Consider the following 27101-nt stretch of genomic DNA (forward strand, 5'->3'; position numbering starts at 1 on the left):
AGTTCCAGGTCAACCAAGGTAACATAATGAGACCCTGTCTTAGGAAAAAAAGGGGGAGGAGGAACTAGAGAGCTGGTTCCTTGGTTAAGGGCACTGACTGCTCTCTTGCAGAAGACCTGGGTTTGGTTCCTAGCACCAACTGTTAGGGAAAGAAGAATTTACTGCTTGTTTGAATATACTGCTTGTCTGAATCTACTGCCTGAATTTACTTGTTTAAATTTACTGCTTGTAACCAATTAACTCAACTGGAGACACAGGCATCCGGAGATAGGGGCAAGTGCTACAGCCCTCCCCCCAGAGCCTGACCTGATCTGTGTCATGTCGCGTAGACATGTCTGCTTACACAAGATAACAGGAAAGAGTTGTGCCAGGCACAATACCACCCATCCCTCCACAGTTGAGACACCTGAAGGGAGTTGTAACATTTTTTGTTATTGGTTTGTGAAATGCTTGCTTTGAAACTATTGGCTGTATAAACGCGGGCTTTTGTGTAACGGTTGTGGGAGCCTATATAATCTTTACCTAAAATTGCCTCAGGGTCGATCGCTCTAACCAGACCTGCGTGTCTTGGAAGGACAGTCGGCCCCAGCTAGCTGGTTTAATAAAACTCTGCTTGATTTTTGCATCTCCATACTCGTGCATTTGTTCTCCAGAAGAGACCCACCGAGTCAAGGACCCTAACATTTTGGAGGCTTGTCCCGGATTCAGGGGGGTCTTCTGGGGGAACAAAGGACGAACGGAGGCAGAGTTTCTTTTCTCTGGACAGGGCAGTGTAATTCGAGGGTCGCTCCCTCGTGTCTGTAAAATCCAGAATAAAGCAAGAGTCGCCATCTCGTGTCTGGTCTTGGGTTAGTAATCCCGAGTGAGGAAGTCCGGGTTCGAGTCCTGGCACCTAGGTAAAAGTCCAGGTAACCAGCCCTGGCCCTAGGGTCCGAGTGTCTCGGTTCTAGGAAGGAAGCCTACCATCAAATCTGGTGCCTGAGGAGGAAAAAAAAAAATCGAGCTCGTTACTCTGAGGCAGTGCAAGTGGACGCCATTTGGGAGACTCAAGAGAAGTCTTGGGGATCCTAAAAGTGAGAGTGGTGAGTGCAGCGCGCGTCTGAGCGAAAGAAGGACTGGTCGGCACGAATGTGATTCAATGTGGTGTGTGTGCTTGATGGTTGTGCTAATTGTCTTACTGGGGGGGGGTCTGGTTTTGTATTTTTCTCTACGCCCTCTATTTTAAACCTTCCTTTCCTCCTTTTTCCTTCCTTTTATTCTCGGTCTAAGTAGACAAGACCCTTTATCTGTATCTCCCACCCCTCTCCATCCCCCTCTCCGGCCACTGAAAAACCCACGGCCAGGGCTGCCACGGGCTCTGGGGCAGCCGCGCCATGGCCCAGCTGCCCGGCCGGGACCCGCCACCCCCAGACCCGCTGCCCGCAGGAGGGGCGCCTCTGCCCCGACAGCACCGCCGCCACCACCACCGCCACCACCAGCCGCCCGCCTGCTCGCTCCTATGGCCGCTGCCGTGGTGCTAAGCTGTGCTGCCTGCACCCAGGGCTCGGGAGGGGACCCTGGAGGAGCCGTCCCCATCCCCCCGCCCGGCCCCGCGCCCCGGCCCCTGCCATGGGGCTCTGGCTGCTGCCGCACCCCGCACCGCCAGGCTAGGGCGATGTGGGAGCCCCCAGACCGCGGCCCGGCGGGCACCATGAGCCCCCTACGCCCCCTGCTGCTCGCCGCACTGCTGCAGCTGGCTGGCGCCCAGGCCCCTGTCTCCCGGCTTGATGCCCCTGATCACCAGAAGAAAGTGGTGCCTTGGATGGATGTCTATACCCGTGCTACCTGCCAGCCCAGGGAGGTGGTGGTGCCTCTGAGCATGGAGCTCATGGACAGTGTGACCAAACAACTGGTGCCCAGCTGTGTGACCGTGCAATGCTGTGGTGGCTGCTGCCCTGACGACGGCCTGTAATGTGTTCCCACTGGGCAGCACCAAGTCCGAATGCAGATCCTCATGATCCAGTACCCTAGCAGTCAGCTGGGGGAGATGTTCTTGGAAGAAAGTGCTGTAAAGCCAAACAGGGCTGCCATACCCCACCACCGTCCCCAGCCCTGCTCTGTTCTAGGCTGGAATTCCGCCCCCGGAGCACCCTCCCCAGCTGACATCATCCATCCCACTCCAGCCCCAGGATCCTCTGCCCATGCTGCACCCAGCGCCGCGCCCTGACCCCCGGACCTGCCACTGCTGCTGTAGACGCCGCAGCTTCCTCCGTTGCCAAGGGCGGGGCTTAGATCTCAACCCAGACACCTGCAGGTGCTGGAAGCTGCAAAAGTGACATGTTGCTTTTCAGACTCAGCCAGACACTCCCCTCACAGGCCCTATCCCAGTGGAAGAAGAGGGGAGCCCAGAACACCCCAGCCCAGGACCTCAGTCCTAGAGAAGCTGCCCCAAGGACCTAGACCTCTTAGAGAGCTCAGTCTCCCAAAGCTGTCATCTAACAGTTGCCAAGGAACTTAATGGCAGTAAGAGGGGTCTTATCTCAGCTTAGGGGAAACAGGGTGCTGTTAACTACCCTGGGCCCCCCATGGCCTCTGGCCTGAGCCGGGGTGAGCCAGGGGGGCCCAGGAACAGTGGGGGACTCTGCCCTGAGGACGCTCGGGGTCAGCTGCAGCCACCGGGACCAGGCAGGCTGTGACACCACAGCAGCCAGTCCCAGCCAACGATGACACACCAATGGCAGCCGCCGCCTAGTTCAGCCTCGACACTCCCCCACCCCGCTTCCTGTTCCCCTGGCCGGGCCTGCGAGGATGTGGCGACCCAGAATGACAGTGGACACGACCTGACGGTGGACACGACCTGGTGATCCACCCGAAGGGGCCTCCGGACCCGGAGAAGGCAGGTCTGCAGCCATGCGCGGCCTTCGCTGGGCAGAGGTGGCCCTGGGAACGAGCCTCAGCCAGCGCTTTGTCAGGACCGTGGAACAAAGGCCTTAACGGTTCTGGAAGGTGAGCGGAGCCCAGCATGGCAGAGCCCCACGTGGCGGCGGGAGGGACCAGCCGGCCCGGTGTCCTCCCTCCACCTGGGAGAAGCTGGATGCGACTTAGCCGGTTTGGCCAGCTAGAAACGCTCCCCAAGGTCGAAGGCCTGTATATATAATATGATTGCATATGAATAGAATATAGATTAAAAAAAAAATGACAAGTGTGTGCCCGGTTTTGCTTCACAGAAAGGTCATAGACATGTCTCCTAGAAATGACTTTAAAATGGAGTTGTTAGGCCTCCTTTAGAAAGATCCCAGGAGCGATACACGTCTGTGTTCAATAAGTTAGAAGATAGAGTCAAAAAAAGAAGAGGAGGTCCAGTGCCAGCCTGGTCACGTGGAGAAGACTTTTGTGTAATAACTATTGGGTTGTGTATGCGTCATATTCATTACAGTATGTGTATATACACCTATGTATGTATGTATGTGTTTAACAATGCTGAATACTCTTTTTGGAACTATCTAGTCTTTCTAGATGTTTAGAAGTGCACAAAGTACGTTAAAAGTAGATATAGTGAATAATACACTGTAGATAGTCTTTTGGTAATATTAATAGTAAAATACTGTCTTTTAAAAATGAAATGATAAAACCACTTCCAAGCAACACATGTTTGCTGGTTTGGGAAGGAAGGAAGGAAAAAAAAAATTATGAAGGGTGTAATACTAACTCAAGGTTTTGGTAATGCAAAATTGACCATTGTCCCCTATAGCTGTGTTTAATTTTACAATGTACAGTGTATATAAAGGACAAAAAGTCCAAATATGCAACATCTAGTGTTACTAGACATTAAAAAAAGTTGCCAGTGTATGACAAAAGTAGAGTTAGTGAACAAACATGGTGGACACCCTTTGTGTTAAAATTTGTAGAAAACCACTTATGGAGTAAAATTGTTAGTATCCACTCAAAGCAGTACAGTTGCATAAGCCTGAGTCCTGCCTGATAGAGATGGAAAAGTTTCTAAGTCAGAGTGTTGCTATTTAGAAGGCACTTTCTGATTGTAGTCTTTGTTAGGTGTGTGCAGCTTACTCAGTGGTACTGTACAATACTAGGGCAACTTAAGTTCTTATTGCAGACATCTATTCTTAGACATTTAAAGGTACATAATAGGCCAGGTGTGATGGCACACCCTTTTGATCCCAGCACCAGGGAGACAAGTAGATGAATCTCTGAGTTGAGGCCAGTCTAGTCTACATAGTGAGACCCTGTCTCAGGAAGAAAAAAAAATGAGAAAGCCTAAGTAAGTAATAAGGGTCTGTATAGGTTTGTTATGATTTATCAATGATGGAACAGGGATAATGTACAGACAATCTTGAGGGCATAACTCAGTCAATCAGTTTAAGGATGTCTAGTAAAGGTTTATTTTATGTTTCTCTGTGTTGTGCAAATGTTAGTTTTGACACTTTCTTTTACCCATAACAAGAATGATTTGACTCAAGAAAAACTAGGTCTACCTCCTGGAACCAGATGTGTGCAATCTAGAAGAAAACAGTTTCTGTGAAGCTTGGTCTGAATTCTGATGTTTATTTCCTGTCGATAGGTATGTGATATAATGCCTCCTTTCCTTCCAAAAACTGTAAATCAGGAGACATGATCTGTGTCATGTCACGTAGACAGGTCTGCTTACATAAGATAACAGTAAAGAGTCGTGCCAGGCACAATACCACCCGTCCCTCCCCAACTGAGACAACTGAAGGGAGTTGTAACATTTTTTTTTGTTATTGGTTTGTGAAATGCTTGCTTTGAAACTGTTGGCTATATAAACGTGGGCTTTTGTGTAACGGTTGTGGGAGCATATATAATCTTTACCTAAAATTGCCTCAGGGTCGATCGCTCTAACCAGACCTGCGTGTCTTGGAAGGATGGTCAGCCCCAGCTAGCTGGTTTAATAAAACTCTGCTTGATTTTTGCATCTCCATACTCATGCATTTGTTCTCCAGAAGAGACCCACCGAGTCAAGGACCCTAACGCCACATGGTGGTTAACTGTAACTCCATTCTCTGGCCTCTGCAGGCATTGCATGACATGGGTGCACTTACATGCATGCAGGGAAAACACTCATAAAATAAAAATAACGAATAAAATAATTTTCTAAAAAGTGGAGAGCATTGAGGAACACCACCTGAGGCTGTCTCCAGGCTTCCACATGACAGAATGTACCATGAAGCTATTATGCATTCTGAACCTTATTTTTTTGCAGTGCTAGGGATTGAACTCACGGACTTGCCCATGCTAGGCAAGCACTGTACCAGTGCGTCATCTCCTGCCTTCCCATAAAGCTATTCTGGATGACTCCATAATGGTAGATACGTGTAAGATAAGCTTATCCAACTCCAGAATGTACACCACTGCTAGTGAGCCTGTATGTGAACTGGGGGTTCTGGGGCTGACACATTGCTGGAGGCTGGGAATGGTGACAAAGCACTCCTCTGCAGGGGGCTGCTGAGAATAGGGGAGGCCATGCGCTTATGAGGGAAGCAACCAGACAGATACCTGGGAACTCTGTGTATCTTTTGTTAAGTACTGCTGTAAAGTTGAAGCTGCTTTAAAAACTAAAGTTCATTTTAAAAAAGTAATGTTGGCCAGGCATGGTGGTGCACGCCTTTAATCCCAGCGCTTGGGAAGCAGAGGCAGGCAGATTTCTCTGATAATGAAGCCGGCTTGTTCTACATAGCTTACCTGGGGCTACAGGGAGAGCCTGTCTCAGGAAAAAAAATGTTGAGGGGAGCAAGCCACAGTGGATTGTTTAAAAGCTACAAGCTCCTCCCATCCTGTTTTTCTATACCCTCCCAAGCAGAACCAAGGTCTGTCTGTATTCTCCTCCCCAGGCTGGGCTGACTTCTTGATTTGCTTTGACCAGTAGAAGGGAGTGCCATAGGCAGGAAGCTTGAGGCTTGGGCTGGGCTTCTCTTAGAAAAGGCTGGTTGGTTGCTTTGTAAGGAAACTGAGGGTGTGGCTATCCCTAGAGGGGGGTCCTGGGTCCTCTCTGGTAGCCTGAGGCTCTTCTGCACCTCCCAGCAGGCACAGTCAAAGCTGGGCTGAGGCTATGACTCAGTTGGTTGAGTGCTCGGCCTAACATGCACAAAGCCCTAGATTCTAGCCCCAGTACTACATAAACCAGGTGTGGTGGCACACACTTGGAATCCCAACACTTGGGAGATGGAGACCCAAGGACCAAACATTCAAGGTCAGGGACTGGGAACAAAACTTGGGCTAAAAAGATAGCCCAGATTAGTAAAGTGTTTGTCTCAAAAGCATGAGGACCTGAGTTTGATGCCTAGGATCCACATAAAAAGCCAGGTATGGTGGTATGTGCCTGTAATCCCAGAGCTGGGAAAGTGGGCGTGGGAGGATCCATGGGGCTTACTGGCCAGCCCATCTAGCCTAATTGGTGAGCTCCAGGTTCAGTGAGAGACCCTGTCTCAAAAGATAAGGTGGATCAAGAATGAGGAAGACACCCAAAGTCATCCTCCAGCCCTCACCCACATGTACACACATGCACCCCACATGGACCACACAACACACATGGACACACATGCACACACGCACACATGCACCAACATGTGAATACAAGGCATCTACATACACGAACACGTGTGCCCTACACACATGAGCACACACATGCATTCCCTACATGGACATACATACACACATACAAAAGCCCTGCAAAATATTGGGTTTGAGGGTGTGGATGTTGCTTGGCGATAGCGTGCTTGCCCAGCATACACAAGGCCTGGATTTGATCCCCAGTTCAGCAAACAATAGCAACAACAAAGCTAAAAGGAAAGAAAAACTGGCAGAGGCACCCACCCTAATAGTGAGAAATAGCTGATTGTTGTTTGAGGGTCTGTTTTATGGAGTTGGCTTGTTGCACAGCAGAGGCTGACTAAAATATAAGTTCAAGCTGAGTTTTTCATTTAAAAAGTGGAAAAGATAGGGCTGGAGGTATGGCTTGGTGATGGAGTCCAGATGAGGCTCGGTGTTCCATTTCCAACACCTGAAGGGAAAATATCTATTAAGAGGAGTGGGTGGGAGTAGAGAGGAAACATTTAGCCCTACATTGGTAATTGTTGAAGCTCAGGAGCCATTATCTATTCATCTACTTTAGTGTATGTTTTAAATTTTTTTTTAAATAACAAATGGTTTAAAAAGCGAGATGGCTCAGTGGTTAAGAGCACTTGTCGCTCTTGCGGAGGACTGGAGTTCAAATCCTACCATCTACATTAGGCCATTCTCAACTCCAGCTCCAGGGAATCTGATGCCCTCTTCTGGCCTCCATAGGCACCCCAACTCATATGCATATACCCTCAGACAGACAAGACAGACACATACACATAATTAAAAATAATAAACTAGGCTGGGTGTGGTGCTGCATGCCTTTAATTCCAGCACTTGGGAGGCAGAGGCAGGTGGATCTCTGTGAGTTTGAGGCCAGCCTGGACTATATTGAGTTCCAGGCCAGCTGTGGCTACAAGGAGACCCTGACTCAAAAAAACAAAACAAAACAAAAAACCAAACCAAAACAAAAAAATTATAAACTAAGGCTGGGCATAGTGGCATTTGCCTTCAATTCCAACACTTGGAAGACAGAAGCAGGCAGTGAGTTCGAGCCCAGCCTGGTCTATAAAGTAAGTTCCAGACCAACCAGGACTACACAGTGAGACTCTGTCTCAGAAATAATAAATAAATAAATAAATAAATATTTTTAAGGGGTGGGTGTTAAGGTTCAGATAGCCCCACCCCCTCACCAACAGGGCCTCATGGAGGGAACCGAGCTGATAAGCACCCTGGTCTTTGAAGTCAAGAGAAGCAGACTTTTCTCCACCGTTTGGCCAACATGGTAGGCTTCCCCTTTGATCTCTGACAAGGGCAGGTTTTAATAGTCCCGCTCTCCCACTTTCAAAAACAATATATATATCTTCCTGCCTTCTGCATCCTCCCAGAAGCCTCCCCTTTTAAAAGACCACAGCTCATGACCCAGGACAGACATTTTCCCTGCCGGGAAGGGAATCTGTCCCATGTGTTCCTTTGCTAATAAACTCTATTCCAATGGAGTTTTATCCATGTCCTGGTGCTTTCTCTGGATCAACTGGGTTCATCCATAGCCTACTTTACCTATCAGTGGGGAGGTAGTAGAAAGATTTCATTAGAAAATTTTAGATACACACTTTAGCCAGGTGTTGTGGTACACTATAATCCCAGCACCTGGGAATCTGAGGCAAGATTTCAAGCCTCAAAAGATCCAGGCTAGCCTGAGCTACACCACCACACTCTGTATCAAAAAAGAAAGAAGAAAAAGAAGTTTATATATGCACTTTATATTTCACACATTTCCTGTGTTTAGTTTTCTTTTTTCTTTGTTTCTTTTTGGTTGTATTTTTGAGACAGGGTCTCCCTGTAGCCCCAGCAGTCCTGGAACTCACTATGTAGACCAGGCTGGCCTTGAACTCACAGAGATCTGCCTGCCTGTGTCTCTGGAGTGCTGGGATTAAAGGCAAGGGCCACCACAGCCGGCCTGACTTCAGTTTTCTTTACATTAATTACATAATACACAGAAAATGAAATACATTTCTCCCCCTCTGCAAAGCCTTTTTTTTCTTCCCCAATACTCTTCAGCTCATGCCAGAGTGCAATAAAAATACATGAGTTTTCTGAGTGACACCAGAGAAGCATGATGTGCCCTGCCTGACTTGGGTATCTTGTTACTTGGGTAACATCTCCCATGGCAGCTCCACACTCAGACCAGGTGGTTTTCTAGCAGAGCAGGCCTACCAGTTCTGGATGTCCATGGCTGGGCTTAGGTGTGTGTGTGTGTGTGTGTGTGTGTGTGTGTGTGTGTGTGGTCTAGCCTTCCAGGGTGCCACCTTGACCCCCTCCCCCATCTCTCTGTGCGGCTGCTTGGGTTCATAACCGTGCAAAATGATTTCCTAGGCCTTCCTGAACGATGGTGGCAGTTGGTATGCGGCTGGAAGGGAAACAAGGAGCTTTCTCATGGTGACCACAAAAAAAGAGGGTCTGCCTGAATTAAAAGCCTGCTACACCCATCTGGGTGGGGCCAAAGCATCTGGTGACCAGATCAGCCAGCATTCTTCCTGCCCTGTAACTGCCAAATGCTTTGCGCTTTGTGGAGGAAAGTTTCAGGCCTGGGGGGTGGGAGGCGGGGAGTGGGGGGCTGGGTGGGGGTAGGGGGTGTCCTCTGCCCCCCTGATGTGACCCTGGGTTTCGATCATCACCAACTGTAAACACACAGGGAAAGCGAGGATGCCCCCAGTGCAGCCCGCAAAGTGAAGAGTGCTTCTCAAAGAGACCTGGCTGGAGGTGCCTAAGGGCCCGTTCACCCCTCTGTGAGCGCCACTTTCTGGCGACGTGTGCATGGTGGGATGTGAGTTTTCCGGACTCAAAGCCACTTCCTTTCCTTCCAGAACACGCAGGAGGAGGGGTGGGGGTGGGGCAAGTAAAGGAGCGAGAGGAGGAGATGGAGCAGGCAGAAGAATGAACTGCACTGTGTCTATCCCTTTGCCAGATAAGATGCTGACACCCTGGGGTCCTCCCGCTCAGAGGGTCCCGGTTGAGAGAGAGAGAGAGAGAGAGAGAGAGAGAGAGAGAGAGAGAGAGAGATTGAGAGAGCTTCTTTGCAGGCAGCAAGCCTGCAAAGTGCAACAGAGTTCTGCAAGCAGCTAACCTCCCATCCTTACAGAACTAGACCCACCTGAAAGCCATCAGCCCTCCCTTCTTCCCCTCAACACACCACACCCTACAGGCTTCCCTGGGTCCCAGGCCCTAGCACCAACTTCCACTCCCATGGCCAGCTGAGACTTAGGCCTGTACCACAAGGTTGCCTGGGAATTTAGGACTGGGATAGGAAAAGAAAAATACAGTGTCTGAAGAGCAGGACATGCTATGTCTTAAGTTGTGGGACTAGGGAGGCAGAAAAAACAGGGGTGGACAAGTAAAGAGGCAGGGCGCCAGGAAGGGCTTGGCCTGTCCCCTCTGCTGCTTCACTGAAGCATCCTCCCATCATCCCTAACAATTCAGACACCTCCTTCCCTGGTTCAGAGAGCTTGAAATTCCTGTGTCTTGGACTAGCCTACTTCAAAGTCATGTTCCTTCCAAGCCAAGCTGGCTTTCTCTTTTTTCTTTTTCTTTTTCTTTTCCTTTTTTTTTTTTTTTTTTTTTTTTCCTTTTTTTTTTTTTTTTTTTTTTGGCCTTTCTGAGACAAGGTCTCCCTATAGCCCCAGCTGGCCTGGAATTTGCTATGTAGACCAGGCTGGCCTCAATTTCCAGAGATCCTCCTGCCTCTACCTCCTGAGTGCTAGGATCAAAGGTGGGCACCCCCCCACTCTTACTTGTTTGTTTGTTTTATAGTTATTTGCTCTTTTTTCCATGGGGTCTCCATGTAGCCCCAACTGGCCTGGAACTCCCTGTGTAGACCAGGGTAGCCTTGAACTCACAGAGATCTGCCTGCCTCTGCCTCCTGAGTGCTGGGACGTCTTTTTTTTTTTCTAAGAAAAGTTTTTTTTTTTCCTTTTCTTTCTTTCTTTTTTTTTTTGAGACAGGACATGGAGCTCATTATGTAGACCAGGCTGACCTTGAATTCAGAGATCTACCTGCCTCTGATTCCCAAGTGCTAGGATTAAAAGCATGTGCCACCATGCCATTCTCATTTTTTTAAAAAGTAGTTTTGGGTTCCTGAGAAAATTGTCCATGAAACACAGAGATTTCCCATGTACTCTCTGCCCACCGCAGGGGAAGCTGCACCCCCTCAACAGAGCAGCACATTTGTTAACCATCGTTTGACCTATATGAACATTTCATAGTCACTCAAACTCTGCTGTTTACAACTGGGCTCCCTATTGGAATGTGCTTTGTGTGGGCTTAGACAATTTAGTCACATATTCACCATGATACAGAATACAGAGCAGGTGCCCTGCCCTAAATCAGGTCTGTGCTTTGTTGGGATTACAGGTGATAGGGTTCAGATCCAGGTGACCCTGTGTTAGGGTCTGGATCTACAGCAACCCCCTCCCCAGTGCAACAGGGCCTCAAGGTTTTGCAACCCCTCTGAAAATACAGGAACTGAGTTAATGAGCACCCTGACCATCTGCAGACAAGATAAACAGACTCCCTGCACCTATGACCCAAGACCCAATTGCTGCAAGAGCTGTTTCAGCATAGCCTGCTTTGCCTTTGATAATTTTAGAAGAAAATCAGGTCCTTTATCCCATGACCCAGATCCTGGCTGACAGAAGGGGGCAGTTTGACAGAGGCTGTTCTCTCCTGATAAGCCCTGGGCACTCTCCCCCACCTAACTTGTTTAAAAAATATTTTCCCACCTTCTGCATCCCCCAAACTCCCTATAAAAGCCCCCAGCCCCCAGCCTGTAGACTGACAGCTCCTCCATCCCAAATTGGGGACTGTCCCATGAGCTTTCTCTGCCAATAAACCCTACCCTGCTGGAATTCTTGTCTGTGTCCTGGTGGTTTCTCCTGATTGATTCAATTTACCTATCCTATAGTGCTGAACCTGGGACACAATCATTTGGGAATCGCACGTAAGGAACTCTGACTGGACCTGGATGACACTACCTGCCCCTGTGCACTCCACTGATTCGGCTTTGAGGTACATTCCAACTCTCTCTCTCTCTCTCTCCCCTCTCTTACTGCCTTTTTCCTTATGGACGCTGTGATTCTTTCCCTGCCACTCTGGAGCGTACTCTGCCTTGCTTTCACTTCTCTCCTGTTCCTCTACATCTTCTTCTTTTGATTTCCTTTTCAGTTGGCTTTTGAGGTCACTCCTGGATCTGACTCAAGGCTACTGGGAAGCACTGGTCTCCATGACCAGTGGAGTGTCTGGCACAGTTATTGTGTCTGTCCAAGCCCAACTGAGGGGTGGGTGTACCTCTCCGTTAATCTCAAACCCTTTGTCTTAGAGTCTATTGGTCTGACAGCTAGCTCTCCCAAAGGAGCACAGGTCCATCCCAGCCTTCTAAAGGGTTTTTCAACTGCCAGTTGCAACCAGGGGTCCCAGAGACCTTAGCAACCTAGTACCCATGCAGGGGGTACAGGCCTCTTGTCTTGAGGTCATATTGGTGTCCTGTGTAAACCTTTTGAGCTTTTCCTCCATGGTCCAGAGTCTCTCTCTTCTGATCCCTTTCACTGGGACTCTGGAGGAAGCCGACACTACAAAAGCTTGGCTTGACCTGAAAAGGCTGGTCCTAAAACCAGGTAACTGGAAAGGCAGACTCTGGAAGCCTCTACTCTCCTCATTTTCCTCCTTTTCTTCACTCTCCTCCTTTCTCTCTTGCAGCCTCTCATTAAGCCTCAGGCTCCCTCTCCGTTTCCCTCCCTTTCCTCACTCCTGGCATCTCATCTTCACTTTCACTTTCTCATGCTCTGTGATTTGTGATTCAGCCCCCCCCTCTCTCTCTCCCACACTCCTCAGGCTACTCTTCCCTCAGCTCCCACTGAATCTCAGAATCTCTCTCTCCCTCTCTCTCTCCCTCTCCCCCCCTTTCTCTTTTCTCTTGTCTCTACCATTCCCCTTCTTTCTTACTCTACGTGTTTCTTTTCCCATCCCTTTCCTTGTCCTTTGTCTCCTCTACTGGCTGGTCATGCCATGCTCTTGTTGCAGGGCTTTCTGCTTGACTCTTCTACTCGAAAATCACACTGGTGTGTCGGAAAGTCCTTTCCTTTCTCTGGTTATGGGACGCTGTTCCCAGGGATAGAAACATGCACCCCTTCCTGTCCAGGACAGGAACTCACCCTTTCCCTCCCTGGTGATCTGATTGCAGGACGCTGCCTCCAGGGATTGGAAAAAACTCATTCTCAGGCCTTTCCCAGGAAAGGGCACTTTCCTTGGTGATTGGTTCTATGCTTTCTTGTTTTGGCATGACCTATGCCTCTTCTCCTCCTCCCTCCTGCCCTTCTCTTCCTCATATCCTGTGCTTTCCTGCCCGGACTCTTGGCTGCCATCCCTGCCTCTGCTCCCCATGGAGAGAGGGTCCTCATTGTCTCCTCCTGCTTATTTGCTCAGTTCCTTCTCTATCTCCTCTGTGCTCTATACATAATCTATCACTATAGGGACTGCTCAGTCCAAGCCTGAGGGCCTCACACCTCTTGCTTGTCTTCTTAAATCCTTAAAACAACTAAGACTTTCAGATACAATCAGGTCAAAGCGCTTAAAGTTCCTGTGCACCACTGCCTGGCCCCAGTACAAATTAGATAATGATTCTGTTTTGCCAGATACCAGAACCTTAGACTTCAATATTTTAAGAGATTTAGATAATTTCTGCTAATGTAGCAGCAACAGGTCTGAGCTTCCCTATGTTCAAGCCTTTTTTGATCTCAGTGCTAATCCCTCCCTATGTGACTCATGTTCCTCTCATCAAGTTCTCCTCATCAAGACTGTTTCACAGGATCCCAATCTGCAGGTTCCTACCCCCTCGGGGGCTTCTGCTCCCCCTACCTATTTCTCTACCTCCACCTTTGATCCCAATGTAGCTGAGGAACTTCCTCCAATTAGGACTCAACCTAAATCCCTCCCTGCCCCTCAGCCCGAGTCACAGCCAACACCTCCTGCTCTCCCTTTGCTATACCCTCCCTTGCCTTCACTCCCAGAGCCTGACCCAGCTCCCCTCCCATCTCCATCTTAAACTCCCTCTTCAAGGTCTTCCCCCTCCTCCCAACTCCACTGCTCTAAGTCCCTCACTCCCTCTCCCTCCCTTAACCTTACTCTACCCTAGGAAATCCATAATCTTAAACAACTCCATAGTAAACATCCCATATTCTCCCCTATTCTGACTCCTAGCTCAAAGAACCCATTTATCTCTCCTATATCTGTTTCTACCCCTACCTGAGTTCCAGACCCTGACTCTGATACCCTTGAGCCCCTCCATGGACAGGAAAACCCCTCCCAGTTCTCCCACTCTAGCCTCCTCCCCGGCCTCCCCTTCTCTTTCTCCTCTACCTGCTCCCAACCCATCTCCTGTGTCAAGTCATACTCACCCCCACACCCAGTCTCAGCCCCCTACTCATGGTGTCTTTCCCCTCCAGGAGGTGGCAGGGATGGAAGGAGTGGTCAAGATCCATGTCCCTTTCTCCCTTGGTGACCTGTCTCAGCTTGAGCATAGAATAGGCTCTTTCTCCACTAATCCCACACACTTCATACAGGAATTCAAATACATCACTCATAGGTATGATCTAACCTGGCATGATCTCTTTATGATTCTCCAGTCCACCCTCAACCCCAATGAGAGACATAGGGTCTGGACATCAGCACAGGAGCATGCTAATGAGCTTCATTCCACTAACCAGACTCACCCTATTGGAGCCGACTCAGTTCCCCTTCAAGACCCTGGATGGAATTACCAGCTCCCACCAGGGAATCAGGCAGGACCTTCCCCAGGTAGAGCAGCCAGGGAACACATGATCACTTGCCTCCTAAGGGGTCTTCAGAGAGCTTTGCTCCCTAAGATAGTTAATTTTGAAAAGCGTAGGTTGATTACTCAGGGCCTTACTCAGTTTATAGATAGACTTACTGGTGCTCTGGTCCAGTGCACCAAGTATGACTCAGAGTCCAGAGAGGGACGGCTTATGCTCAACCACCACTTTATCTTACAGTCAGCCCCAGACATCAGGATAAAGCTTAGAAGCTTAGACCAAGGGCCTTGAGACCCCCACGGGAAATCTGTTAGACACAGCATTTAAGGTTTTTAACAACCGAGAGGAACAGGAGAAGGCAAACTCACCCTGTCAAACCAAAAGTACCAGCTGCTGGCTGCAGTCCTAAGGGCTCCTCCCAAGAAGACTACAGATGCCAATAGGGCCCAACGACTGTCACCAGGACTCTGCTTCAAGTGCGGAGCCACCAGACACTGGGCAAAGCAATTCCCCAACCTGCAACCACCTCCTGGTCCCTGTCCTCAATGTGGGCAATGAGGTCATTGGAGGGTTGATTGTCCTTTGCAGCATCAAGGTAGGCCACTCACCTCCCAGACTCAGCCTGTTTTACAGGGTTCAGTGAATGACCTTCTGGGCCTGGTGGCTGAAGACTGACAAGGCCCTGACTCCTTGGCCCCCACTGCCTCAGTGACCATCTCCATGGAGAAGCCCAGGGTAATGGTCGTGGTGGCAGGTAAGACTATTAATTTTGTTTTGGACACTGGTGCTTCATGGTCTGTTCTCCCTTCTTACTCTGGTAAAGTTTTTCCCTTGGAGATCTCCATGGTGGGGGTTGATGGGAAGCCTCACAACCCCAAATCAACAGGACCCTTCTCCTGCATATTCTAGAAGATGCCTTTAACTCTTTTCTGGTTATGCCCACATGTCCAGCTCCCTTACTTGGCAGTGATCTCATGCAAAATCTCTCCCTGTCTATTTCTCTCCCCTTCTCCACACTCTTCCTCCTTTCCCCTGTACCCTCCCCCAAAGCCAAGTCATGGCCAGTTCCCCCTTCTGAGGTAGATCCCAAGGTCTGGGACACCTCAGCCCCAGGATTAGCCTCTAGACATCACACTCCTATCCGCCTCTCCTTGAAGGACCCCTCCCTATTTCCCAGCAGGCCCCAATACCCAGTTGCACTCAAACACTCCCATGGATTTAAGCCCATAATCCAAAGGCTTATGAGAGCTAACCTCCTTAAACCTACTCACTCACCCTATAACACTCCCATTCTTCCAGTCCTCAAGCCTGAAGTCTCTTACTGTTTGGTCCAGGATCTCTGTCTCATGAACATAGCAGTTGTCCCATTCACCCAGTCATCCCCAACCCCTATACTGTCCTTTCTCATATACCCTCTGTGCTGGATAGCATTAGTGTCAACTTGACACACCTGGATTGAGGGGCCCTCAATTGGGGAATTGCCTCCATTGGAGTAGCCTGTGGCCATGTCTGTGGGGCATCTTCTTGATTATTGAGTGATGTGGAGGGCCCAGCCCACTGTGGGTGGTGACACCCCTGGGTAGGTGGACCTATGCTGTATAAGAAGGCAGGCTGAGCATGGGTCAGGGGAGCAAGCCAGTAAGCAGTGTTCCTCTATGGCCTGTGATCCAGCTCCTGCTTCCAGGTTCCTGCCCTGAGCTCCTACCTTGGGCTCCCTTCTGAACTGTGACCCAGGAGATGTATGATAATATAAACCCTTTCCTCTCCACGTTGGTATTGGTCAGAGTATTTTGTCACAGCAATGGAGAAACAAGCTGGAACACCCTCCTCCACCACCCACTTTACTGTCTTAGACCTTAAAGATGCTTTCTTCTCAATACCCTTACATCCTGACTCTCACAACCTCTTTGCATTCACCTGGGAGGACCCTGACACTGGGGTGGCTTCCCAACTAACTTGGACTGTCCTGCCCCAGGGGTTTCGAGATAGCCCTCACCTCTTTGGACAGGCCCTCGCCCAGGATCTAACCTCCCTAGATCTTAATCCCTCCACCATCCTATAGTGTGTAGATGACCTACTTCTTTGGTCTCCATTCCTCTCAGTCTCCAAGACTCACACAATCAAACTCCTTAATTTCCTGGGGGACAGGGGATATAGGATATCGCCCGCTAAGGTGCAGCTTTCTCTCCCACAAGTCAAGTACCTGGGGTTCCTTCTCACACCTACATCCCACTGCTTGACTACAGATAGAACAAATTACCTAAGGTCCTTAAAGCCCCCCACAACCAAGGAAGAAATTCTGTCCTTTCTAGTCATTGCAGAGTACCTATGCACCTGGATTCCTAACTTTGCCATTCTAGTAAAGCTGCTCTATGAAGCCTCCAAAGGAGATTCCCCTGAGCCCATTGAGCCTCTAGGTCCCATAACAATAGCCTTCCACACTATCAGGGAAACCCTCTTAAAGGCATTGGCTTTATGTCTCCCTGACTTGGGATCTCCATTTCTTCTCTATACAACTGAGAATAGGGGCCTGGCATTAGGGGTTTTGGGACAGATGAAGGGACCCACTTTTACTCTGGTAGCCTACCTTTCTAAACAGCTAGATACCACCATCTGGGGGTGGCAACTTTGTCTCCATCCATGCTTTGGCTGCCACCACCCTCCTGGCCCAGGAGGGACTTAAGCTCACTTTGGGTCAGCCCATTTCTGTCCTCTCCTCCATCGGCTTAACGATTTACTAACCCACACATCTCTTGCCAATTTAGCCCCCTCCAAACTACAAATTTTTCACGTCACCTTTTTTGAAAACCCCTCGCTCACCTTTGATTCCTGCCCTCTTCTCAATCCAGCCTCCCTCCTCACTTCCAACGAACTACTCACTCACTCGTGCTTGGAAACTCTTCAGGAACTCTCCTACCAGGATCCCCATCTCCCTACATCCCCTACCAAGCCCAACCCTGACTTGGTTTGTGGATGGAAGTTCAACTCTCACTCTAACGGGGTCCCACAGGGTGGGGTATGCCATAGTGTCTCTCACAGATGTCATTGAGTCAGGATCACTGCCACCTGGAACCATGTCACAAAAGTCTGAACTCGTGGCACTCACCAAGGCCCTGACTTTAGCCAAGGGGAAGACGGGTAATATTTTTACAGACTCTAAGTATGCCTTCCACATACTCCATCACCAGGCCTTGGTGTAGAAGGAAAGGGGTCTCCTAACAACCAAGGGAACCCCAGTAACTAATGGCCCTTTGATTCTCAAAGTCCTAGAGGCCTCCTACCTCCCAACTAAGGTGGCTGTGATTGACTGTAGGGGGCATCAGCCTCTCACCGATCCCGTAGCTAGAGGCAATAACATGGAAGACAGGACAGCTAAGGAAGCCAGTATGGACCTCTGCCCTTCTGGTGGTTTACATTTCTTGGCACCAACAGGAATGTCCCCCTCCTACCCTGCCCAATAACGCAGGAGCCTCCTGAACAAAGGGGCCATCCAGGAGCCAGAGGGATGGCTGCTTCTGTCAGACAAGTATTGCCTGCCAGAGGGACAAGCCTCCTCCATCTTAACCCATTTACATAATGTTTTCCATGTAGTTGCCTGTCCACTCTACAAGTGGTCCTGGAGCGCCTCATCTATTGCCCCAAACTTTTCATGCTCCTCACAGAGATCACCAGGCAATGTCCCACCTGCACCATTGTCTTCCCACAGGGCAGAAGCTGCCCTCCTCTGTCTTTCAAACCCTACCAGCACTGGGGAGCCCTCCCAGGAGTTGACTGGCAGATAGACTTTACCCATATGCCTACTCACAAAAAACTTAAATATCTCTTGGTCTGGGTAGATACTTTCTCAGGATGGGTAGAAGCTTTCCCCACAACAGGTGAAACAGCAGACATAGTGGCCGTTTAATTCAAAATATTCTTCCTCATTTCAGCCTTCCTTTCACCCTCCAATCAGATATCGGTCAGGGTTTTATCTCCAAAGTAACCCAGACAGTCTCTCAGTCCCTGGGAATAACCTGGAGGTTACACATCCTCAGGGAAGGTAGAACGAAGCAACTCTCTCCTTAAGGACCACCTAACTAAACTCTCTAGAGCTATACCAATCCTGGGTAACTCTCCTGCCCCTTGCCCTTACCAAACTAAGAGCCATCCCAAGGGCTCCTTCCTTCCTCAGTCCTTTCGAACTCATGTATGGGAGACCCTTTCTCCTCAATGACCTCTTACTCCAACATCCCTCTCCTCTACATGACTATTTACCTGCCTTTACCCTTCTAAGAAAATAACTTGGGGAACATGCTGACCGGATTATTCCTTAGGCTTCTAAAGGCCAAATTGACCACCCACTCCCGCCTGGGGATTATGCCTATCTGAGGGTCCACACCCAACAGGAAAGAGGGAAGGGAGCCCTCCAGCCACATTGGATCGGACATCACCTGGTGATCCTGTCTACCCTGATGGCAGCTAAGCTCTCAGGACAATCTGGTTGGACAATCTAGATTTTTAAACTAAAAATCTCAAGGGCCCTTCCCCTAACACTGATCCAGGAATGAGTTTTCTACTGACCATACTCCTGTTCTCCCCTCCGGACCCTACTTCAGCTATCCCCCAATGCTCACATCCACCCTGCACCTTTAAATTTGAAATGTGAAAATTAACAATAGAAATCAGGAACTTGAACTCCTTAGCTCTGCTACGTGCCCATTTTCTTCAAGTAACACTATTTCTCTTAACGTCAACATGGTAGATACCACTACAACAGATTCCTATGCTTCATAGATGACCAAACCAAAAACGAATGTAGGGACCCGGGTAATTGGGAAGGCTGCCCCTCATGGAAATGCAACTATCATTGGCTGCGTGGGGTGGGTAAAGAAGGATGGGGTAAATATGGAATGGAAACAAATCAACTAACTCTTGACCCTAGTTGTAATAACAGACAATCAATTCTACATAAGAGAGCAGAACAATGTGGGGAAGTAACCTTCAAAATAACTGACCTATACTCATGGACAGGGGACTGCATTGCTACAGCAGTGATCCAATACACAGCTGCTGCCATAGACCGCTGGTGAATAAAGATAAAAAAGACAGTCCAAGATTCACGACCCCTAAGGGTTATGGAGGTTCTGAGTCAGGCAAGGGGCCAGACCATAAAACAGCTCCAGTGTCTTAACTCTTCCCACTGTTTCTCCTGGGATCAAGTTCTTTCTCTTCCTTTAAACCTCCTCAAGAGCTACTCTGAGATCAATACATCCACCTATTTCCTCTGTGCCTCCCTGCAGGGCCCACTCCTCATCCCCCTCCCAGTTTATAACATTACCTCCCAGGCTAATGCTCAATGTTCCCAGAAACCTGATACAACAACCCCTGCCTGCCCCATCCCCTTACCTTAACAAAACAGAGTGCTGGGCTCTGCAAACTTTGAAAAGCCCTCACTCATCAAGCCACAGCATTACAATTAAAGACAATAGTGCTCTGGCCTCAGGGCTACTCTTCCTCTGCTCTTCCAAAATATATTTCTGCATCTCTCCACAGATTGAGGACATCTGCTCTCCAATTGTTCTCATACCTAGACTAACTCTCTACACCCTGGGAGAGGTGTATGATTTCTTATCCACAAAAACAGAAGGGACCAGGACAAAGAGATCAGCCATCTTGGCAGTCCTAGTGGGAATCAGTCTGGTGACATCATTAGCAGCCACTGGACTCTTGGCTGGAGGTCTGGGACACACACTGATCTCAACCCAGCATCTCTCCCAGGACCTCAAGTGGGAACTCACCATGACAGTGGAAACTACAGCCCAGTCAATCCAGATCTTACAACAGCAACTGTCCTCCCTAGCCAAAGTTGCCCTCCAGAACAGGTGAGCCCTGGATCTATTAACTGCAGAAAAAGGGGATACCTGCATTTTCTTGGATGAGGAATGCTGTTACTGTGTCAACCAATCAGGTAAGGTCAAGCATAATATAAAATGCCTTCAACAAGTGGCCAAGGATCATTCACTTAAAACTTCCCAGTACCAGCAGTCACCTCAATAGGATATTTTTACAGGACTGACTCCCTGGCTTCTGCCCTTACTCGCCCCCCTGCTTTCTATTACTTTGATGCTAACCATTGCTCCTTGCCTCTTCAGATATTTTCAGGGCCGGATTCAACAACAAACTCATACTAATTTTAATCAGCTATTACTTTCCTTATCTCCACATGTATATGAGTGCCTGTCGACCATTGAGGACCCTGTTCAGATGCACGAGGTGGAAACCCTTGCTGTCTGATCCCTAGTCCAGCCTCCCCCACATCGACCATGTTCAGCAGGAAGCAGCAAGATGACCCCCCATCTTATAATACAAAAGACTGGAACGTTAGGGTCAAGATCTACAGCAACCACCTCCCCAGTGCAACAGGGCCTCATGGTTTTGCAGGCCCTCTGAAAATACAGGAACTGAGTTAATGAGCACCCTGACCATCTGCAGACAAGATAAACAGACTCCCTACACCTATGACCCAAGACCCAATTGCTGCAAGAGCTGTTTCAGCACCGCCTGCTTTGCCTTTGATAATTTTAGAAGAAAAGCAGGCCCCTTATCCCATGACCCAGATCCTGGCTGACAGAAGAGGGCAGTTTGACAGAGGCTGTTCTCTCCTGATAAGCCCTGGGCTCTTTCCCTGACCTAACTTGTTTAAAAAATATTTTCCTGCCTTCTGCATCCCCCAAACTCCCTATAAAAACCCCTAGCCCACAGCCTGTAGACTGACAGCTCCTCCATCTCTAACTGGGGTTTGTCCCATGCACTTTCTCTGCCAATAAACTCTACCCTGCTGGAGTTCTTGTCTGTGTTCTGGTGCTTTCTCCCAATTGACTTGATTTACCTATCACCCCAGACCCAGAAACCATAAGGCCCCTAAGAGGAACTGAGTCATCCAACTCCCAGTCACCTGCAAGCTGACAAAAGCTGCTCCCGGAATTGGTGACCCAATGTATTGTGATCACCAGAGCATGCTCCACAGACTGACAAACAGGTTTCCCCAGCCCTTAGCTGTAGTGGGTTCCTGGAACCCTGTAATTGCAGAAAACATGTTTCACAGTAGATGTTTTCTCCAATAAGTTTCACCAGGTACAGACCCCACACCCTTCCTGAACAGCCCCCAAAACAGCCCCAAACAGCAGAAAATATTCTTTTTCTGCATTCTTCCCCTTTATAAGCTACCTCCCTGCAGCCATTAGATTACTGGTTCTTCCTCACACCTGAGTTGAGGCCCAGCCCCGCCATCCCAGTAAACTCTTGCTTTGCCAGAGTCCTCTCTGTTTCTGTTTCACAGCAATCCTGACCCCTGCCACCTTTTTATCTCACAACAGGTGTGTACCATCATGCCTTGCTTCTGTATAATACTTGATACAATATAAACGTAACAGAGGGGCTGGAGAAATGGATCAGCAGTTAAGTGATACTACTCTTTCAGAAGTCAGTGATTTTATTTCCTTTTTACCTTTTTTCTTTTCTTTTCCTTTTCTTTTCTTTTTTTGAGACAGGGTTTCCCTGTAGCTCCAGCTGTCCTGGAACTCACTATGTAGACCAGGCTGGCCTTGAACTCACAGAGATCTGCCTGCCTCTGCCTCCCCAGTGCTGGGATTAAAGGCGTGCTCCACCATGCCCGGCTACCTTTTTTCTTTTTAAAAATATCTATGAATATTTTGCTTGCATTTATATAAGTGCACTTGTGTGTGCAATACCTGCAGATGAAAGAAGGGGCATCAGATCCCCTGGAACTGGAGTTACCAATGGTTGTTAGCCACCATGTGGGTGCTGGGAACCCAGCTCTGGTCCTCTGCAAGAGCAGCCAGTGCTCTTCCATCTCTCCAGCCCCTCTTGGTTTTTTTTGCCTTTTTTTCAGATGGGGGTCTCATGTAGCCCAGGCTGGCCTCAAACTCACTATGTAGCTAAGGATTACCTTGAACTCCAGTCCCTCTTGCCTCTACCTGCCAAGGTTGGGATTATAGGCACAGGTGGCCACCAGCCTTTTTCCTCTTTTGTCTCCTTATTATCCCCATGGAATGCCCTAATTTTCCAATTGACTCACTTCACTTTATGGTAAATGTTTCCTGTTTATATATTTCCAACCTTCCTTTCATTTAATATAGATAACATATAACATCTTTCACTTAAGTGAAAAGCTCATTTCAGCCCCACAAGTAAAGTGAATTCAAATGTTTTTCCTTGAAGAAGAAAAATATTTACTGACTGAACAGTCAGAACAATAGAGTTTGACGCTCCTGACCAGCTGGGGTCCAGCTGGGGTCCAACTTGTGCACACACACACAGTCTTCATATTCTCCCACAGGAATCCTGACACCGGTGCAGTGTGCTGAGGGGTGGCTGTTCATCCCAGGACAAACTCCCTACACACACAGACACACACACACACACACACACACACACACACACACACACAGACACGCATGCATGCGCACACGTGCGGCCCATCTGCAGTCAGGAGGATACAGTGGTAAAACCATGCCTGGGGCCCTGTTTCAGAATAGCATGCCAACACTCATTGCCTCCTTATTTTTCCAGAGGTTATCAGTATCGTGCTTCCTGAAGGCACTTAATCTGTCTGCCACATCTACCTCCAGCCACAGGAGCAAGAAGAGTGACACTTTAAAGGGACAGCTGTCTCTCTGTAACCTCTAGGGCTGGTTCCAGGACCCCTGCAGGTGCCCCACTCCTCAGATGCACACTCCTTTGTATAAAAGGCTTACCATTTGCACAATACCCATGCACATCATCCCCATGTGCTCAACTCTTTTTTTTTGTATTTAAAAAATATTTTTATTTTATGTGTATGAGTGCTTTGCCTGCAAGTATGTAAGTGCACCACACACATGCAATGCCCATGGAGACTAGAAGAGGGCATCAGATCCTCTGGAACTGGAGTTACAGGGTTGTTAGCTGCCATATGGATGCTGGGAACTGAACCTGGGTCCTCTGCAAGAGCAACCAGTGCTCTTAACCACTGAGCCATCTCTCTAGCCCTTGTTTTGTTGCTGTTGTTGTTGTTTGTTTGTTTTGGTTCTTTGAGAAAAGCTCTCCCTGTAGCCCCAGCTGGTCTGGAACTCATCTAGATCAGGCTGGCCTGGATCTCAGAGATCCTCCTGCCTCTGCCTTGGTATTCTAGGATTAAAGGTGTGTGCCACTTTGCCCAGCTACCTCTTTGAGTTTTTGTTGTTGTTTTTGTTTTAATTTTTTTTTTGTCTTTTTGAGACAAGGTCTCCCTGTAGCCCCAGCTGGCTTGGAACTTGATATGTAGATCACACCGACCTGAAACTCACGGAGATCTGCCTGCCTCTGCCTCCAGAGTGCTGGACTAAAGGTGTGCACTACTACATACAGCTGTTTTTAAATACAAAAAAATTATTATTTTTATTTTATGTGTATGAGTGTATTGTTTGCATGTAAGTGTACCCATATCACGTAATGTCTGCAGAGTCAGAAGAGGGTGTTTGATTCCCCTGGAACTGGAGTTATGAAACAGTTGTCAGCTGCCATGCGGGTGCTGGGAATTGAACTCAGGTCCTCTGCAAGAGCAGCCAGTGCTCTTAACCTCTGAGCCATCTCTCCAGCCCCAAAATATTTTTTTATTTAGTTTTATTTTATTTTTGTGAATGTTTTGCCTGCATCTATATGAGTGCACCTGTGTGCAATGCCTATGGAGGTCAGAAGAGGTTGTCAGATACCCTGGAACTGGAGTTATAGGCAGTTATTGTCTGCCATATTGGTGCTGGGAACTGAACCTGGGTCCTCTACCAGAGCAGCCAATGCTCTTAACCACTAAGCTGTCCCTCCAGTCCCACTTCTTTGCTTTTTGAGACAGGGTCTTAGATAATCCAGGTTGGCCTCAAACTTGCTATATAGAATTCCCAGTGCTGGGATTGCAGATGTATACCACTACGCCTCGCTTCTCCTGAAAACTGTAAATCATCTCTACAGAACTTATAATAACCAATACAATGTAAATTCTTTGGAGGGCTGAAGAGATGACTCAGTGGTTGAGAGCTGTTGGATAGCTGTGTCCTCTGAATGAACGAGTAACAGCTGAAGGTCTGAACCCTAAGAGACCCCATAGACAGAGCGAGAGACAGTCATTCCTCCCACCCAATCGGTCAGCTTCAATTGCATGAGAGGGTGGGTCTAAGAACAGGCACCGAGGAAGCTAGGAGGCAGGGGAAAGTTGCCGCTGGTAGCTGCAGATCTCAAAACTCAGCAGAGATGTAGGGGAAAGTGCCCATGAGCGACGTTCATGCCTTTGTAAGTGACCCCCCTCTCCTGAATAGCATAAGCTTTGTTGGCAAGCCCAAATAAATGTCCTTACTTCCCAAACTGTAACTTAGAGGGACATTGTGTCAGTTTTGTCAGTCTGTTGTGAAGACAGCTTGGGGCCTGGAAGCCAAGAAGGATGCAGCCTGCCTCACAGAGGGCTAGAGAGCTCATGCTGGCTTCCCAGGAGAGAATTTGTCTCTACAAGAGCAATTGCTGCTCTTTTGGAGGACTAGAGTTCAGGTCCCAGCACTCACACTGGGCAGATTACAACTACCTGTAACTCCAGCTCCAGGGGGATCTGACACCCTCTTCTGACCTTTGAGGGCAGCTGAATACACATGCTCATACCATAGACATACACACGGGTACACATAAAAAAAGTCTTGAAAAATGCTATGGAGCCAGGCATGGTGGCACACACCTTTAATTCCAGCACTCAGGAAGGCAGAGGCAGGCAGATCTCTGTGAGTTCAAGTCTAGCATGGTCTACATAGCAAGTTCCAGGACAGCTGATACTGCAGGGAGACTATGTCTCAGAAATACAAAAATAAATAAATAGATAAATAATGCTATGGAAATCATTATTGTACTGTATTGCTTAGGAAATGATGATGGAATAGCTGTACTTGTTGAATACAGGTGCATTTTTTACTACCAAGTATTTTCTTTTTGTTTTGCCTCTACCACCAAGTGCTGGAATCACAGGTGTGCACCACCACATCTGGCTCTTCTAAGTATTTTCTATTTGACGTTGATTGATTCTACCTGTGGATACAGGGGAGCACTGACAGACTGCTGCTGTTGCCAGGACCCTCTCTAAGCACATTGAATGTATTTAGTTAACCTTCACAACAATTTGAAGAGTTAGGTAATAATATTATATATAGTAATGTATAATATAAAATAACTATTACTTCACTTAGTGTGTATACATGTATGTGCATGTTCCAGTGTGTGTGGATGCACATATGGATATGGATTAAAGAACAACCTTGTGTATCATTCCTAAGGCACCGCCCATTTCTTTGTGTGTGTGAGTGCGATGAGTGTGCTTGTATGTGTCTGCATGAGTTCTGGTGCACACATGCCACAACACTCATGTGGAGATTGGAGGGACAACCTCGTATGCTGGTCTTCACCTTCTACTTTGTTTGAGACAGGTCTTTGTTGTTCATCACTTCATACACCAGGCAGCCCTGGAGCTTCCTGGGAGGTGTGTCTCCACATGCCATCTTGCTGTAAGAGCACTGGGATTATAGATACATACTACCATGCCTGGCTTTACATGGACTCTAGGGGTTCGAATTCAGATCCTGAGATATGTTTCTGCCACCACCTTGTCTTTTGAGACAAGGCCTCTCCTCACTGACATGGAACTCACCAAGTAGGATAGGCTGACTAGTCAGCAAGTCCCAGGGAGCCTGCTGTCTCTGTCTCTCCCAGCCATGACTATGGCCTCTGGCCTTATTTATTGTTAGAGTAGCAAAAAGCCCCATAAGTTTAACTGGTCAAGAATATAAAATCTCTATCTCACCTTCCCAATTTCACTGGTCAATCATCTGGTCATGGACCACCCCTAGGAAGGCAGGTTCACTTTAAATTATGCTAAATAGATGGGCGGAATACCTAGTGCATCAATGAGATTGTGAATTTTTCCTGCCTGGAATCCCACCTCCCAGCTATAGACATGTAGGTCTCTGTAAACCTGCCTGCTTTTCTGAATTCTTTGGAAAAGCATAATCTTTCCTTTTTCTTCTTCATATCCCTTTTCTAAACATGCTTTCTCTAAGGTTTTGGGCTGCCCCTAGCATCTTCTATTTCTTTACTTTTTCTCTAAAGCTTCCTTCTCCCAGCCAGGGGGCTGCCAGTCAGTCATATGTCTGACCTCCACTCAGGCCGTAAACCTGCCTGGCTCCATGGCTTCCTTCCCTTCTCCCCACCATTCTCCTCCTCAAGGCAGCTGCCAACATTACCAGCTCGCCTGCCCCCAGGATTTTTTCTTAAAATTCTAATAAAATTGTCCTAAAGCTTCCGTTTGGGTCCATTCTTAAATCCTTTTATGAATGAGACTAAGAACCCTCTAGGGGATGCTCTTTCTCCCCGTTTCATTATTCTGTTCAGTAAGTGTAGCCTGCATCCAGCATGAGAGTGTGGCACAAAGGCGTGTATTAGGGGAAGCAGAGGTCCCTGGGGGCCATCTTGGAGGCTGGCTATCACAGATATGAAGAGAAGCTGAACAGAAAAGGACATGGTCCTTCAGAAAGCCTCCCGAATCTACTCTAGAGGTTCCAGCAAAAAGGCACTCTGGTCTGTGCAAACACTGATCACCACTCAACAGTCTCTTGTTCTGTGTCTGACGCAGTTTATCAGGTGCTGTGGAGAGATGTAGCC

The 27101-nt window shown here is 48.3% G+C and overlaps 1 pseudogene; it reads left to right on the top strand.

Annotated features, from left to right (window-relative positions):
* Positions 1-1690: 1690 nt before the first annotated feature.
* On the top strand, positions 1691-21218 carry LOC103742048 (annotated as a pseudogene).
* Positions 21219-27101: the final 5883 nt, after the last annotated feature.

Source organism: Nannospalax galili, unplaced genomic scaffold (assembly GCF_000622305.1).
Source record: "Nannospalax galili isolate Female #2095 unplaced genomic scaffold, S.galili_v1.0 scaffold270, whole genome shotgun sequence".
Taxonomy (NCBI): Eukaryota; Metazoa; Chordata; class Mammalia; order Rodentia; family Spalacidae; genus Nannospalax; species Nannospalax galili.